The following is a 6,544-nucleotide window of genomic DNA, read 5'->3' on the forward strand; positions in this document are numbered from 1 at the left end:
GGTGAGAAACTGGAAAGGTCTACCAGAAATTAAATTCAGATATTATTATATTTCATATCACACATTAATAACAAATTCCAAATGGATATATGACTTTATAATATGGGAGAGGCCATATTATAAAAAATTAGAGGTACAGGAAAAATACTTTTCATAACTATGAATATGGGATGTATAAACCTGACAATTCTGATTACATAAAATTGAAGCTTTCATTTAAAGCTAACAATGCAGGAAATGGTTAATTGAAATGAAATCTTTGCATCAAATATCTCAGAAGGCCTGATATCCAATATATAGAGGGGATTGATATAAATATATGAGAATGAGTCATTTTTCAATAGCTAAATGACAAAAGAACATGAACGGACTGTTTTCAAAAGAAGAATGGCACTTTTTTTTTCCTTTTCTATTGAAGATTTTTATTTTCAAAATATATGCAAGGATACTTTTTCACCATTGACCCCTGCAAAATCTTGTGTTCCAAATTTCTGCCTTTTTCCCTTGTGTCCTCTCACAGATGGCAAATAATCCAATATATGTTAAACATGATAAAATATATGTAAATCCAATATAAACATATGTATTTATATAATTATCTTGCTGCATAAGAAGAATCAGATCAAAAAAGAAAAAAAATGAGAAAGAAAATAAAATTGAAGCAAATAACAACAAAAGAAGTAAAAATACTATGTTGTGATCTACACTCAGTTCCCACAGTCCTCTCTTTGGGTGAAGATGGTTCTCATTATTATAAGATTATTGGAACTGGCCTGAATCATCTTGTTGTTGAGAAGAACCACATCCATCAGAATTGATCATTGTATATTATTGTTGAAGTATATAATGATCTCCTGGTTCTGCTCATTTCACTCAGCATCAGTTCATGTAAATCTTTCTAGACTTCTCTGAAATCATCCTGCTGATCATTTCTTATAAAACAATAATATTCCATAATACTCCATAACATTCATAACTTATTCAGCCAAGAATGGCAAATTTTCAAGAACCATATGAATACATGTTCCAAATTACTGATAAAAGAAGTTCAAATTAAAACAGTACTGAGATTATATCTCACACCTATCAAATTGCCCAAAATACCACAATATAGAGAAAATGTCAATAGCTGGAAGAGTTGTGAGATTTAGGAACACTGCTGCACTATTAGTGAAGTTATAAATTGATCAAGCCACTATGGAGAACAATCTGGAACTATGTCCTCAAAGTTACCCAATTGTGACTACACTTTAACTCAGCATTAGATATCACAATTAATCCTATAGATTTAGGCTATAGGATAGAACAAAATGAATTCCCATTCAATGGGAAGAGTTGAACAAATGATGCTATGTGAATGTAATGGAATATTATTACACCATAAGAAATTTAAAAAGAGTTGAATTTACAAAAAAATGGGGAGAATCGAGTGGATTGTTGCTGAATAAAATAAACACAAATAGTTCATCATCAATTAATAATGTATGGGATACAAAAGACCCCTACCCAAAATAACTACTCAGAATTCACTCAAAGTAAATAGAAAAGGTTTTTTTATTATAGCAACTCATGAGTGGTGGGGCAGCCCGGCCGTGAGAGACAAAGGAACTTATAGCAGGAGGGCCCAAGGATTAGTATAGACATACCGTTTTTATAGAATCTGTTACAAGAGATTACACCACAAATCAGAAAACATTAAGAAGCGTGGGGCCTCCTAATGGGATATTGCTGTCAAAAAAAATGATGGGAATGGAATGTTTCAGTTTCCCCTGAAATTACCTGCTTTTTAGAAAACCTTAAATCAGCAGATAACTAAACTGAGAGTGTTTAAACTAATAAGTTAAACAATGTCAGACATTGATAAATGCCACCAGTTTAGGTTAAGTAAATGTGTCTATAAGTGGCCTAGGTTTAAGTAAATAGAGGCTCACACACATAGGTCATAGGGAGATACATAAGTAATAAAATAAAGAAAAAGCATTCACACATCCCTGTAAGTTCTTCATTTCATCTTCCCATTCCATACAATAACATGTAAGAGGCTGCCTCAACTAGACTGAAACAAAGCATTCCACACTATGAGATTCATGAGCCTCTAATAGTTTAACTACACGTGAAGAGGTCAGGAAGGATAGCAAATTTGCCTCTAAATTCATCATGAACTTGCTGGTGAGAAATAACAGACAGAGCTGGAGAAAGAAATGAATTATGAATTTACTAGATTTAAGATATATAAATGGATGAATTATGCCTGGAAGGTATAGGGTTCTTGGTGGTTTTCTGGAGGTCTTGGAGCAGCCTTCCTTTCAGTAATCACTACAAGAATAGCCAGGTGTTAAAGTCCAAAAGTCTTTATTGTTTTCTTGGCTTGGTTTTCAGCTGCCTTTCTCGTGGTCTGTTGCCTTAGTGTTTCTGGAGAGAGTGTAAATAACTGGCCCAGTCAGGATTCATCTTGTACAATCCCTGTGGCTCTTGTCCCAGGACTCTTAGGGAGCCAGAAATCCTGGCTCCATTGGAGCCACATGGATGTCTATCCATCTGCCTCTACCTTTCCCACATTTTGGGAGAGGAAGGGCATGCAGAACAAGAAATAAGCCATCTTTTCTCCTCCTCTCCAAGCCCTGTCCTACTATAAAGCTGCGCAGTTAGAGAGGGTCTTTATGTGTTGGCCTCCTGTGTCTCAGACTCAGGCTGGGTCTCCTTTGCTACGACTGCCGTGTTCTCATATACCTCAGGAAACTTGATGGGGATTTCATCAATCAGAGGAGTGATTGCAGGTGTGAACACAGAGCTACTTTCCACAATAAAAGTCATCCCAGTTCCAAGAATGGCGAGGTAACCCATCAGCCAGACAAAGGGGAAGGGGAAATCTGTATTGATGGTCTTCTTAATCACTGCAGCAACTTGTCCTTGAGCACAGAGTTCAGGATCTTGACCATCAAACAAGTGCACAAGACCAGCAAGGAGAGGGCCAGAAGAATGAATCCAATGGTTATATCAGAAAGATTGACATCCACAAATGCATGTTTGCACTTTGCAATGTTCTGTTTATATGTTGTGTTCATGAGGGTCCAGATCATGTTCCCATTGGTCCAGCAGAAGCTGGGAGAGGTATGATTTTCTGGTGAGGGAACAGTAATGTTGCTTAAAGTCTTGTTTTTAAATATTATATACCAAGTCTTTTATCAGGTTCTTGTTTTTTGCTGCCTCATTTCCTGTAGCAATGTCATTTGTGACTCCTTGATCCCGCTGGATAATGACTTTTGTGATGACTTCTAGGAGTTCAGGGACATTTCCCCCACTCTTGATATTAAAGGTTTTCATGATGGCATTGGTGAGGTGGTAGAGGTAGCCTGTGATCACCTCTGCCCACTGACAACCAGTTAAAGAAATCATGGACAGTACCTCCTACAAAAGCCCTTCAAAATCCCTCCCTGCATGAGGGCCACGAGAGTATTGGTGATTGAAGTCTCAATATTGGCTCCCATGACAATGGGAATTGCTGCCTTTACTGTCAGTGATGAAGAAGACGCCATGCTGACAGTGTGCACGTGCAGTATGCTGAGAACATCCAAGAACATCCAAAGAAATAGAGAAATACTAGAATGAGGATCGCTTTTCCAAGCCCTCTGAAGACAGCAATTATTTTCCCTTTTGTGTCTCTCTCTAACCACTTGGTCTTAGGATCCTTCAATTTAGGAATGTCCCATGGGTCTTGCTGTACCACTGGCTCTTCAACCAGTGCAAGAATAGAGTAAATTGGCAGAAGTTCTATCTTGTTTCCAAGAGAATGAGCATGACTGCTGGAGCTTCCAGTATCTTTTTCAGATACAGTGGGTTGTTGGATGGTAGCCTCTTCAATGAACTTATTAGGATTGGAGTGGGAGGTATCCAATTCAGGCCAAGGAGCCATGGTTTGTGCACCTGCCATCCTAGGCTGAGAACCTCAGAGCAATGACCCTGACAAAGTTTTTTTTAATGCTCTTTGAAGCTCTGCATTAGAGAAATTCTCAAACATTTATTCTCAATATAATAATTATTCTCAGTAATAAAATTATTTGGGATTTGTCCAAAGAGTTTTTATTTATGTGGGTTATATTTACAGTTATTTACTATATTAGAACTGAAAACTAGTTTTGAAATTGTAGACCCACTGAAAGGGTTTTAGAAACCCTAGAGATTACTGTATTAAAGGATTGGGACTTGAGACAAGGCTAAAGCTTCAAGGACTAGAGGAGAAAGAATAAGAAAGAAGTGTCTATTTTTCTTTCTCTCTACATCTCCTTTGTAGCCTGAAGATTGCTGTGAATTTTTATTTTTATTTTTTAAAACTTTTTTATTTTTTAAATTTTATTAAAGCTTTTTATTTACAAAACATATGCATGTGTAATTTTTCAACACTGACCCTTGCAAACACTTCTGTTCCAATTTTCCCCTCCTTCCCCCCTAGATGGCAGGTAGTCCAATACATGTTAAATATGTTAAACTATATATTAAATCCAATACATATTAAATATGTTAAACTATATGTTAAATCCAATATTTATACAGTTACCTTGCTGCACAAGAAAAATCAGATCAAGAAGGAAAAAACTAAAAAAGAAAACAAAATGCAAACAAACAACAACAGAAAGAATGAAAATGCTATGTTGTGTTCCACACTGTTCCCACATACCTCTCTCTGGGTGTAGATGGTTCTCTTCATCACTGCGCAAGTGGAACTGGTTTGAATCATCTGACTGTAGAAGGGAGCCATGTCTATCAGAATTGATCATTGGATAGTTTTGTTGTAGTCATGTACAATTGGTTCTGCTCATTTCACTCAGCATCAGTTCATGTAAATCTCTCTAGACCTCTCTGAAATCATCCTGCTGATTGTTTTTTTACAGAACAATAATATTCCATAACATTCATATACCATAATTTGCTCAGCCATTTTCCAATTGATGGGCATCCACTCAGTTTCCAGTTTCTTGCCACTACAAAGAGGGCTGCCATAAACATTTTTGCACATATGAGTCCCTTTCCCTCCTTTCGGATCTCTTTGGGATATAAACCCAATAGAAACACTGCTGGGTCAAATGTTGTGCACAATTTGATAACTTTTTGAGCATAGTTCCAAATTGCTCTCCAGGCTGGTTGGATCCATTCACAGTTCCACCAATAATACATCAGTGTCTTCAGTTTTCCCACATCCCCTCCAACATTCATCATTATCTTTTCCTGTCATCTTAGACAATCTGAGAGGTGTGTAGTGGTACCTTGGGATTGTCTTAATTTGTATTTCTCTGATCAGTAGTGATTTAGAGCACCTTTTCATATTCCTAGAAATAGTTTCAAGTTCTTCATCTGAAAATTGTCTGTATCCTTTGACCATTTATCAATTGGAGAATGACTTGAATTCTTATAAATTTGAGTCAATTTTCTATATATTTTAGAAATGAGGCTTTTATAAGAACCTTTGAATATAAAAATACTTTCCCAATTTATTGCTTCCCTTCTAATCTTGTCTGCATTAGTTTTGTTTGAACAAAAACTTTTTAACTTAATATAATCAAAATTATCTATTTTGTGATCAGTAATGATCTCTACTTCTTCTTTGGTCATAAATTCTTTCCTCCTCCATAGATCTGAGAAGTAAATTATCCTACATTCTTCTAATTTGTATATAATATTATTCTTTATGTCTAGATCATGAACCCATTTCGACCTTATCTTGGTATACAGTGTTAGGTGTGGGTCAATGCCTAGTTTCTGCCATACTAATTTCTAATTTTCCCAGAAGTTTTTGTCAAATAGTGAATTTTTATCCCAAAAGCTGAGATCTTTGGGTTTGTCAAACACTAGCTTACTATAATTATTGACTCTTTTGTCCTGTGAACTTAACCTATTCTACTGATTGACTATTCTATTTCTTAGATTGCTATAAATTTAAGAGTAAGTTAATAGATAGTTTTGCTCTTTGCCAAAAACATAAATAGAAATAGGCAGACTGTATTATATTTTTAATTGTATGGAGAACATTTGTATTCAAGCAATATTTTCAATTAACGTGTCCAAATATGTTTTTATTAAGAATGCTTAAAACTTATTTTTTCATGACCTTTTGAAAATATTACTAAGTAATGATTTAATAGAATTTCTATATGAGTGGGACAGGCACATTTCAGGTATAAATATTCAGCATCAAAAAAGGGAAAATAACCAGAACTGATTTAATTTTTTTGCCGCATCATTCCAATGCTTTTAGAGCAGTATTATAAAGACTGATGATTATTTTTATATCTTATCATTGTTCCTGACTTCACTCTTTGTCTTATATCTATAACCCTAAGATGTCAGCTACATATATAATATTCATTATCTTTAACGTAAGTTATTAAGTAAAATGATATTTGAAAGATTTGAGGAAAACTCACTGACCAAGACATACAGTAAATATATGAATTTAAGCGAGTCTTTAAAGCAGTATTGAACCCTTTTGTCCTTTGCCTGAAAAGAATTAGAGCAACATTTGTCACTTTTGACCATCTCCTTGCTCCTT

The 6,544-nt window shown here is 35.3% G+C and overlaps 1 pseudogene; it reads right to left on the reverse strand.

The window, feature by feature from the left end:
* Window positions 1-2,256: 2,256 nt before the first annotated feature.
* LOC127540468 (sodium-dependent phosphate transport protein 2B-like) lies at window positions 2,257-4,075 on the reverse strand (annotated as a pseudogene).
* Window positions 4,076-6,544: the final 2,469 nt, after the last annotated feature.

The sequence above is a fragment of the Antechinus flavipes genome, chromosome 6 (genome assembly GCF_016432865.1).
Source record: "Antechinus flavipes isolate AdamAnt ecotype Samford, QLD, Australia chromosome 6, AdamAnt_v2, whole genome shotgun sequence".
In the NCBI taxonomy this organism is placed as follows: Eukaryota; Metazoa; Chordata; class Mammalia; order Dasyuromorphia; family Dasyuridae; genus Antechinus; species Antechinus flavipes.